Source organism: Sorex araneus, chromosome 2, assembly GCF_027595985.1.
Source record: "Sorex araneus isolate mSorAra2 chromosome 2, mSorAra2.pri, whole genome shotgun sequence".
Taxonomy (NCBI): Eukaryota; Metazoa; Chordata; class Mammalia; order Eulipotyphla; family Soricidae; genus Sorex; species Sorex araneus.
Window position 1 is genome coordinate 247,330,201 of NC_073303.1, and position 12,015 is coordinate 247,342,215.

Consider the following 12,015-nt stretch of genomic DNA (forward strand, 5'->3'; position numbering starts at 1 on the left):
AATTAAATTTTTTCTGTCTTCATATTTAGACAATTAATATGATTAATTTTTGTTAAGTTATTTTTTTCTCCCTGATCACAAGTTCCTCTCAATTTAATTTTATGTCCTCTCAAATTTTCTTGTGTACCTAAATTGTTTGGGAATTTCCATTTAAACCGCAAACTACATTGGTTGCTTGAAAATCATTTTTCTGATGGCATAGCTCAACCACCTACTTTGTTCTATTTTAGTTAAAGAATAGTAATGGTGGAGAAGCCTGGCTTCTTAATTGAACACGTCTTCCTTTCTTTTCCTACCAAACATATTTCTAAGGAAAGTCTTTCAATAAAGTCTATTTTACTTCAAATAAAAAAGGTTGTATAATTATCTATGAAAACCTAAAATCTTCCACTTATATAATTTTAAATCAAAGCTCAGACCATTTTATAATCATACATGAACACTTTCATCATCTCTCAGTCACTTAATTTTTGTTCTTTATAAGGAAACCATATATCTTGTGTAAGATATATTTGATTGTATAAATTTACACAAATTCTCTAAGAATTCCTCCAAAATTATTGACTGAAATATTATTGAGTAAACAAACTTGTCTTTAAGAAGTAATTTTTTGTCACCAACTAAAGGCACAATTCATTCATGACTGACCACAAGTTCTTTTTTTTTTTTAATCATCATGTGGAAATTTGCAACGCTTTCAGGCTTAAGTCTCACTTATACAAAGATCAAACACCCTTTTTTCACCAGTGCACATGTTCCACCACCACAAACCCCAGTATACCTCCCATACCACCCTCCCCCCACCTGTGTAACTGACAATTTTCAGTTTAATTTCTCTTTACTCTTATTATATTCAATATTTCAACAAAATACTCACTATTATTGTTTGGAGTTCTCCTCCCCAAAATCAGACCTGCTGAAATGAAAGCATTTGATAAATTGTTTAGCATTGCTGAGAATGAAGAGATATGAGGTTGCATGGCCACAAGCAGCTGAGGTGTGGTTTTGAATTTCTGTATTTTAGTAACTAAGTCTAGGGAAATTTCTGCCAGAAATTGTATCATTGCAAGCTCATACCTCTCTTTAGTGGTCTTATAATATGGCTGTCGCTACAACGCCCTCCACCCCGGAAAGGAAAAGACATTAGAGAAAAACCTTTTCCCTCCTGGGGCAGCATGGGGCCATGGTTTAGTTCACAGTTCAGAGATATTTCTGCAAGAAGCTGCTGGTGCCAAAAGTAGGTAGGTGGCCCCCGGGATCATGGCCATTCAGCAATGGAGAGGCCGCACACGTGCGGCCACTCAGGTCATATCTCGGTCACATCTCGTCAGTAACGCCCAACCTAAGAATAAGTTTTAATTAGAATTGAGTAAAAAAATGAATTGAGTAAAATGCAGGATACAAATTCAACACAAAAAATTATTCCATTTCTCTATACAATTGTACTACATAATAAAAGTATGTGAAGCACTTTACAGTAGTATAGAACTCTTATAAACCAAATCAAACAAAAGAGTATAAGATATACTTAAGACAGTTATAGAAGAAAGAAAATCAACAAGACATGAATATGTTGAACTTTTTGATTAAGAATCAGAAGATGCATTATTTTATAATGAACACACTATTTTTAATCATCAATGGATTCTATGAAATCCTTACCAATATTTCAGCTAACAATTGCCACAGAAATATTGTACCTTAGGTACAGGTACAACCAACCTATATTCCTCAACTGCTCCATCTTAGTCTCAGAAATAGATTTATAGTAACTACATTAAAAACAGCAGCAAAATAAGGAGAATTTCAATTTAATTCATTCATCTTTGTTTAAGAAGTACTATTAGTGAAATGCAAACACAAAAGTTTATAAGTTTGTTACTATACATCACAGTGATTCTCTAATAAAAAATTTTTTTTAAAGAAATACTATGGGCCACCACTTCCCACGTCCCACCGCCCCAGCTTTCCCGTCCGTCTGGCTCCCTCCAACCCGGCCATTTCCCAGGTAATCAGGCGACTCCCAGCCACGCCTCCCGGGTGCACCCCCGGTTCCCACGCGGCTGCCGGGACATCGGACCCTTGCCGCCGCCACTTCCCGCGTCCCACCGACCCAGCTTTCCCGTCCAGCTGGCTCCCTCCAACCCGGGTGACCCACGTCCCAGGAGCCCCTGCAAGAAAGAAACGGGGGCGTGACCTGTATCTTAGGGGCGTGGCCTAAATGGGGCGAGGCCTAAAAGGGGGCGAGGCCTAAAAGGGGCGTGGCCTCCTGCCAGAGCAAGTTATTATTTCCTACCTTAGCACATTAGGTATAGTCTTCTTGCTTTGAAAATTGCTTTAACACATCTCAATCACTTATGCGAACTAGCCTATTAGCTCTAAGTTTAGAAAAATTATCAGTGAATAAGAGAAGCTTAGCAAAGCCTTTGTAAAGAGGACTTAGCCTTAAGTCTTCATTAAAGCCCCCACATCAATCAGGAAGAAAAATCTGAGTGTAAGGAAGAACTCTAGAATAGGAATAAAGCTGCCATCAGCAATAGCACAAACAGAGCCCCTCCTTCTCTCAGCAAGAGGGAATAGGAATAAACACCTACAAAGTTCCAATCCTATACTTCCATAACAATATGAAGAAGCAGCGAAAATCCCCTCCACGAAGAGAGGGAGAAGAAAAGATACTAGAAACCTCAAAAGAGGCTCCCAACATCTACAACCTCTCAGATAAACAATTCAGAGAGGAAATCTGGAGGAGAGTCGACCTACTCCAATCAACCATGGAACAGACATCCAATAAATTAAGGGAGGAGATGAATGAATCACTGGAACGATCTACCAAAAAAATGCAGGAAGAAATGAAAGCAGAAATTTCTAACCTACGAACGGAAGTCACACAAATAAAGGAAACGGTAGAAGAATTAAAAATCACAGTAGATGCCCTCAACAGTAGAATGACTACAGCCGAAGACAGAACCAGCGAGCTTGAGGATGAGCTGCAGAAAGCTTACAGACAACAACAAATCATGGCCAAAGGCCTCAAAATGGCTATAGAGCGAATCAGAGCCCTGGGGGATGACTTCAAGAGGAACAACATAAGAATCATTGGAGTACCAGAACCACAGGGAAGTAACCCCAATGAAAAAAACATAGTCAAAGACATCATTACTAAGAAATTCCCAGAGCTGGAGAAGGCTACAAGAAGTAGCCTTCCAGATACAAGAAGTCCGAAGAGTGCCAGCAAAAAGAGACCCAAATTAAATGACTCCAAGGCATATCATAGTCAGAATGGCGGATGCTGTAGATAGAGACACAATTCTACAAGCAGCAAGGTCAAAGAAGGAAATCACATACAAAGGAACACCCCTCAGATTTACAGCAGACCTGTCAGAGGAAACTCTCCGAGCCCGAAGACAATGGTGGGACATAGTGAAAAAACTCAACGAAATGAATGCCTCACCAAGAATACTTTATCCGCCTAAACTCTCACTCAAACTCGAAGGAACCATACACTATTTCTCGGATAAACAACAGCTCAGGAACTTCATAGACTCAAAACCAAACTTAAAAGAAGGTCTAAAGAGGCTACTGTAAGACAAGGAGGAACCCCATAAGAACAACTAACCCCACAGAAAGATGACACAAAACCCCATCGCAATAATCTCTCTCAATGTCAATGGCCTAAATGCACCTATCAAGAGACACAGAGTGGCAAAATGGATCCAGAAATTAAACCCAACATTCTGCTGTTTACAAGAAACACACCTGAACAAACAGAGTAAACACAGACTCAAAGTCAAAGGATGGAAAACAATCCTGCAAGCAAACAACTCCCTTAAGAAAGCTGGAGTGGCCATCCTAGTATCCGACAATATAGATTTCAGGTTGAAAAAGATTAGAAGGGACAGCGAAGGCCACTTTCTATACATCAAGGGATATGTACAACAGGAGTAAATCACACTCTTAAACATATACGCACCCAATGAACGACCGGCTAAATACTTAAAACAACTCCTTACAGACCTCAAAGAGGACATCACTAACAGCACAATAGTAGTTGGAGACTTCAATACCCCCTTATCACCTCTGGATAGATCAACAAGAACAAAACTCAGCAAGGAAACACTGACTCTGAAAGAAGAAATGGAAGAGAGAGGCCTAATAGACCTATACAGGGCTTTACACCCCCAAAAGAAAGAATACACATTCTTTTCCAGTGCACACGGAACATTTTCCAAAATAGACCATGTACTGGGCCCCAGAACATACCTCAATAGAATCAGAAAAATAGAAATAGTATCAACCATCTTTTCAGACCACGAAGCGCTGAAGATAGAAGCCAACCACACACCGACACGGAGAACCAAATCAAACACCTGGAAACTAAACAACTCAATGCTGAACAATGAGTGGGTCAGAAAGGAAATCAAAGAAGAAATCAAGAAATACTTAGAAACAAATGAAAATGAGGACACGAGTTATCAAAACCTATGGGACGCAGCTAAAGCCGTGTTAAGGGGAAAATTTATAGCTCTCCAAACATTCCTCAGGAGGGAAGAAAGGGCCCACATAGAGAACTTGACTTCACAGCTCAAGACCTTAGAAAAGGACCAGAAAAAGGAACCCAAACCAGACCGAAGGAAAGAAATAATAAAAATTAGAGCCGAAATTCAATCCGAAAGATCAATGAAACAAAGAGCTGGTTCTTCGAGAAAATAAACAAGATTGATAAACCGCTAGCAAGACTCACAAAGAAAGAGAGAGAGAGAACCCTAATAAATCGAATCAGAAATGAAAAGGGGGATATCATAACAGAAACCAGTGAGATTCAAAAGATCATTAGAGACTACTTTGAAGGTCTATACGCCACAAAACAAGAGAACCTAAAAGAAATGGATGAATTCCTTGACTCCTACAATCTCCCAAGTGTGAACAAAGAAGACTTGGAATACTTGAATAGACCCATTAATGTTAAGGAAAATGAAACTGTAATAAAAAATCTCCCCAAAAACAAAAGCCCAGGCCCAGATGGATTCACTGGTGAATTCTTTCAAACATTCCAAGAAGACCTGTTGCCAATTTTCCTCAAGCTTTTCCAGGAAATTGAAAAAACAGGAACTCTCCCAAACAGTTTCTATGAAGCACACATAACCCTAATAACAAAAGCAAACAAAGACACCACTAAGAAAGAAAATTATAGACCAATATCCCTGATGAACACCGATGCGAAGATCCTCAACAAAATACTAGCAAATAGGATCCAACAACTCATCAAGAAGATCATACACCATGACCAAGTGGGATTCATCCCGGGGATGCAGGGATGGTTTAACATCCGGAAATCAATCAACATAATCCATCATATCAACAAAAGTAAAGATAAAAACCATATGATCATATCAATAGATGCAGAGAAAGCATTTGACAAGATTCAACATCCGTTCATGATGAAAACTCTCACCAAAATGGGTTTTGAAGGAACTTTCCTCAAGATAATGAAGCCATCTACCACAAGCCTACGGCAAGCATTATCCACAATGGAGAAAAACTAAGGGCCTTTCCTCTAAGATCAGGCACAAGACAAGGATGCCCACTCTCACCACTTCTCTTCAATATAGTACTGGAAGTACTTGCGATAGCTGTTAGACAAGAAAAAGAGATTAAGGGCATCCAGATAGGAAAGGAAGAAATCAAACTCTCACTATTTGCAGATGATATGATACTATATCTAGAGGAGCCCAAAGCCTCTACTAAGAAACAATTAGAAACAATAGACTTATACAGTAAAGTTGCAGGCTACAAAATCAATACCCAAAAATCCATGGCTTTCCTATATACAAACAATGAGGCAGAGGAAAGGGACACGTAAAAAGCAATCCCATTCACAATCGTGCCCCAGAAAATCAAGTACCTCGGAATCAGCATAACCAAGGATGTAAAAGACCTCTACAAAGAAAACTATAAAACGCTACTCCATGAAATCAAAGAAGACATGAGGAAATGGAAACATATACCCTGCTCGTGGATAGGGAGAACCAATGTTGTCAAAATGGCAATACTCCCCAAAGCATTATATAGATTCAACGCGATCCCTATAAGGATACCCATGACATTCTTCAAAGAAATGGATCAAGCAATCTTAAAGTTCATATGGAACAACAAACGTCCAAGGATAGCTAAAACAATTCTTGGGAAAAAGATGATGGGAGGCATCACCCTCCCCAACCTCAAACTTTACTACAAAGCAGTAACAATTAAAACAGCATGGTACTGGAACAAAGGCAGAGCCGTAGACCAATGGAACAGGGTGGAATATCCCTACACACAACCCCAAATGTATGATCATCTAATCTTCGATAAGGGAGCAAGAGATGTGAAGTGGAGCAAGGAAACTCTCTTTAACAAATGGTGCTGGCACGACTGGACAACCACATGCAAAAACATGGGCTTAGACCTTGACCTGACACCATGCACAAAACTCAGATCAAAATGGATTAAAGACCTCAACATTAGACCACAAACCATAAGGTACATTGAAGACAAGGTCGGCAAAACCCTCCACGATATTGAAGATAAAGGTATCTTCAAAGGTGACACAGAACTAAGCAATCTAGTAAAAACAGAGATCAACAAATGGGACTACATTAAACTAAAAAGCTTCTGCACCGCAAAAGATACAGTGACCAGAATCCAAAGACTATCCACAGAATGGGAAAGGATATTTACACAATGCCCATCAGATAAGGGGTTGATATCAATGGTATATAAAGCACTGGTTCAACTCTACAAGAAGAAAACATCCAACCCCATCAAAAAATGGGGCAAAGAAATGAACAGAAACTTTCCCAAGGAAGAAATACGAATGGCCAAAAGGCACAGGAAAAAGTGCTCTACATCACTAATCATCAGAGAGATGCAGATCAAAACAACCACGAGATACCATCTCACACCACAGAGACTAGCACACATCCAAAAGAACAAAAGCAACCGCTGTTGGAGAGGATGTGGCGAGAAAGGGACCCTTCTACACTGCTGGTGGGAATGCCGACTGGTTCAGCCCTTCTGGAAAACAATATGGACGATTCTCAAAAAATTAGATATTGAGCTCCCATTTGACCCAGCAATACCACTGCTGGGAATATATCCCAGAGAGGCAAAAAAGTATAATCGAAACAACATCTGCACATGTATGTTCATCGCAGCACTGTTTACAATAGCCAGAATCTGGAAAAAACCCGAATGCCCCAGAACGGATGACTGGTTGAGGAAACTTTGGTACATCTATACAATGGAATACTATGCAGCTGTCAGAAAAAAGGAGGTCAAGAATTTTGTAGTTAAGTGGATGGGCATGAAAAGTTTCATGCTGAGTGAAATGAGTCAGAAAGAGAGAGACAAACATAGAAAGACTGCACTCATCTATGGTATCTAGAATAACAGAGTGGGAGACTAACACCCAAGAATTGTAGAAATAAGTACCAGGAGGTTGACTCCATGGCTTGGAGGCTGGCCTCACATTCTGGGGAAAGGGCAACTCAGAGAAGGGATCACCAACTATAATGTAGTCGAAAGCCATGTGGGGGAAGGGAGTTGCGGGCTGAATGAGGGCTAGAGACAGAGCACAGTGGCCACTCAACACCTTTATTGCAAACCACAACAGCTAATTAGAGAGAGAGAACAGAAGGGAATGCCCTGCCACAGTGGCAGGTGGGGTGGGGGGAGATGGGATTGTGGAGGGTGGGAGGGGTGCTGGGTTTACTGGTGGTGGAGAATGGGCACTGGTGAAGGGATGGGTTCCCGAACTTTGTATGAGGGAAGCATAAGCACAAAAGTGTATAAATCTGTAAATGTGCCCTCATGGTGATTCACTAATTAAAAATAAATTAAAAAATTTTTTTAAAAAAGAAATACTATGTAATTTTACCATACTTTCAGTACTTTTATTTATACTTTTGGTTAATTCATTCATAAATTAGTGAACTATGTTGTGTCACTGAACTACACTACCTTACATAATTAAAGTAGGTCTTAGTAAAGTAAATTGACCTATTTTTTGTACATGGTACATATTTTTTGTATGGAACCACTAACCTTAACCTGCTACCATTCGCACCATTATTCTTCCTTTCCAAAGTTCCAAGTTACCTTAAATATTTTTATTTCTCTTTAATTTTTTTAGCTTCTTGAGTCACACCCAGAGTGCACAGGGGTTACATCTGGCTCTGTACTTGGGAGTTACTCCTGGCAGTGCTAGAGGACCATATGGGATGCTGGGAATCAAACCTCGTCGGGCGCGTGCAAGACAAACGCCCTACCCGCTGTGCTATCGCTCCAGCCCTGAATATTTTTATCTCTATAGTAGTTGAATTTATATCATCACATGAATGAACTTCTGAACACATAATTAATGGTTTTTATATTTTAGGGCAAGCCACTTGTTTTCAAATTTGTTTCCACATTCCATTCTCACTTAAGCATCTCTGGACACCCCTTTTCAATCTTATTGTGCTGAGCCTTTTATAGAATTTGATTGAACTTTAAATTATTTTTTTTTAAATTATCAACATAACTGGGAATGGCAAAACTACTGACAATTGATGTGTCCTGAAAATTTTTGGAGTTATGGCAGAAGTGCTTTTTTTGATCAACTGGTTTGTGTTTTGCTGCTGCATTTATCCCAAGAAAAAACAGCTTTAATCTCCAGAAGAAAACCAAAATGCCATGAGATTTGTGATTAATGACATCTTGCCCAAAACATACAACATGATAGTAATTTGTCATGGGCAACATGACCAGAGAGAAGATTTTTGTCATGATTTTAAATACTCTGACATGCTACTGTTGGTTAAAATTAAGCATGTTTTACCTGCAGAAATTCTCTCACAAATAACCTGCAATAACTTGAAATACATACCCTTTTGAACACTTCCTTTTCTCATGTATAAATTAAAATGTTTCCTGCATTTTGCAAAATGTCAATTCTCAAAAAAGTGTCCATATATTTCTGTACTTGCAGTGTAGTAAAGGTTTAGAAGAAACCTCTTAATTACAGTGGCATACTGTCACTTTGGTTTCAAGCCGCAAAATAAACAGTGCAGCTCAGAAAAAAATAAAATTAAATTAAATTATCAACATAACAATTAAAAAGTTGAGACCACAAGTTTACAATAGTGTCAACACATATGGTTGTGATGCCACAACTTTCCAGGGCAAAGACCTTTGTGGGAAGGAACCCTGGAGGTCTATGGCACTCTGGTCACAGTTATCTTCTGGTAACAATAGTCTTTGAAGAGTGTAAAATTTTACCCTTAAAACATATACTGTATATACTGTATAAAAAAAACTATGGTACATCTACACAATGGAATATTATGTAGCTGTTAGAAAGAATGAAGTCATAAAATTTGCTTATAAAGGGATTGACATGGAGAGCATCATGTGGAATGAAATGAGTCAGGAGGAGAGGGGCAGGTATAGAATGACTGCATTCATTTATGCGATATAAAAATAGAGAGAGAGACTGAGAGAGAGAATATGAGAGTAATATAAAAGGTGAGAGTAAAGAAGAGTTAAAGGATAGGACAATGGTTGGAAACTTGCCATAAGAGTGTGTGTCAGTTGAAGGGTAAAAGTAAAGGGATATACCTGATAGCTTTTCATTATCAAAATTGCAAACCGTACAGTATAAGAGAGAGAGAGAGAGAGAGAGAGAGAGAGAGAGAGAGAGAGAGAATAAAAGTACCTGTCATAGTGGCAGGCAATAGGACAGGGTAGAGGCGGAAGGGAAACTGGGTCCATTGGGGGTAGAAAAAGTACACTGGAACATTATATGATTGAAATCCAATCATGAACAACTTTTTAAATATCTATATCACTGTGATTCCATTTTTTAATTTAATTTAATTTTAAAAACACATACCGTTGTCACTGTCACTGTCATCCTGTTGCTCATCGATTTGTTCGAGCAGGCACCAATAACGGCTCTCATTGAGAGAATTATTGTTACTGTTTTTGGCATATCCAATAAGCAGGGGTAGCTTGCCAGGCTCTGCCATGGGGGCTCCATACTCTTGGTAGCTTACCGGGCTCTCTGAGAGGGGCGGAGGAATCAAACATGGGTCGGCTGCGTGAAAGGCAAATACCCTACCACTGTGCTATTACTCCAGCCCAAAAAAATTCCTAAAGTTACAAATATCAATCCACCTGGCACAAGACATCTCATTACATATTAAACATAATGAGCACTCTTTTCGCCACATCTGGCAGTGTTCAAGGGCTACTTCCTGGAGCTGTGCTCAGGAATCACTCCTCACAGTGCTCAGGAGACTATATGGGATGCTGGAGATTAAACCCGGCTTGGCCACGTGCAGGCAAGTGCCCTGCCAGCTTTTACTCACTCCTGCCTCTAAATAAGGGACACTTCTAAATGAGAGTTATAATAAAATGTCCCCCTCAGCTTGTGATATAGATTATATTCCAAATATTTGCTTATGTGGCCTGAAAAAAAATCAATAAATAGCCCAAGATATTATATCAAAGGAGCATGATTCTCTCCCCTACTGAACAGAGGAAGACCAATTTTTTGTTATTAGGGACTTTCCCAATGCAACGTAATGCTTTGAAAATGTCAGAACTAGCAAATTCCAGAGGCTTCTCAGTCATAGACTTTTGGACATAACTTAAACTCATGTTTGGGAGAAGTGATAGATCAGCTAGAACTCTGGAAGACAAGATAGTTCACGGTGAAGCACTAATGAACACGATAAAATTGACTCTTAATCTTATCTCTTGGGAACAGACCAGAGGGAAAAACATTCCTTTGTCCAGAGCAGTGACCCACAGGGACACGTGCACTTGGTGGCCGCAGTAACTGGATGGCAGCGAGCCTAATGAGTAGAGACCAGGAGCTGTAAATCTCTCCTCTGCTCAGTCCCTCAGCTTGTTCAGCCTGGACGGCTCAGGACAAAGTTGACTCTTTGACATTCTGAGTCTGGTGTGGGGACCAATGCTTCCCTCCATCCCTCTCTCTTGCCTGGGCTCTCGTCTCCACCGTCAGCTACCCAGTGAAGGATTTGTGCTTCCATCCAGAGGGGTCCCTCTCAGAAATCCCACCCAGGTGAGTCCATATGTCACATAGATTATGCAGGAGAAGGTAACAGAGAAGGAAGGAGAAGAATATTCCCAGGTTATTCTGATGACATTCATGAACAGCTACAAGTAACAGCTTGGTTACTCATTTTATGCAATGCTAATGATGTCTAGCTATAAGTGAGTATTGAATAAGCAATACAGGGGTCAATATTGGCAATAATTGATATCTACATAAAGAAAATTGGAGGAAGGAATAAAGGTTTGAAGGTCTCCTGTAAATATAAAAGATAAGCCAAGGATCTTTGGTGACTAATGAAATATTCCATTAGTTACTGAGCATCTACAGTGAATCATGAGCTCTTGGATCTATTTCTAAAGATAGATGAAGTCCTTCTTTGAAATTGATCTCTGTAATTGATGTAATATCAACTTATTCTCTATTATATTTTATTCACTGTATCACTTTCATCCTGTTCTCATCGATTTGCTCAAGTGGGCACCACTCACGTCTCCACTGTGAGACTTGTTACTGTTTTTGTCATATCGAATATGCCACGGGTAGCTTGCCAGGCCCTGCCATGCACACAGGATACTCTCGGTTGCTTGCTGGGCTCTCCGAGAGGGACGAAGGAATTGAACCCGTGTTAGCCTGTGCAAGGTAAAATGCCCTACCCTCTCCAGTCTATTATGAATGACCTACTAATAAATAAGCATAGACACTAATTCTTTACATTCGAATATCCACATATGCACATAGTATTTTCTAGCATGACTGAGCCCATAAACCTTTGCTGGTATTTCATATTCAAAAGCACATTTTTGATGTTTAAGTAAAAATGAGAATTTTTTAAATTGAATCACCGTGAGATACAGTTATAAAGCTTTTGTGTTTGAGTTTTGTCATAAAGTGATCAAATAACTATCCGTCTACCA